Source organism: Penaeus monodon, chromosome 15, assembly GCF_015228065.2.
Source record: "Penaeus monodon isolate SGIC_2016 chromosome 15, NSTDA_Pmon_1, whole genome shotgun sequence".
Taxonomy (NCBI): Eukaryota; Metazoa; Arthropoda; class Malacostraca; order Decapoda; family Penaeidae; genus Penaeus; species Penaeus monodon.
In genome coordinates, this window is record NC_051400.1 from 11,583,742 (window position 1) to 11,583,951 (window position 210).

A 210-nucleotide genomic window follows, 5' to 3' on the forward strand; every position below is an offset into this window, starting at 1 on the left:
AGACACGTGGCTCTCCAACGGCTCGGAGGAGGAGCTTCCGGCCGGCGGAGCGGGCGGTGCGAGTCGAGGCCGAGCGATACGCGCGTTCGAGGGTCTGTCTGCTTCTCACGCGCTCAGAGCAACAGTCTGAAGATAAGGAACATCTACAAACACACATAAGCGACGTCCATAAGGGCGCACGTATTTCCGATTCCATCTACCCTTGCGAGA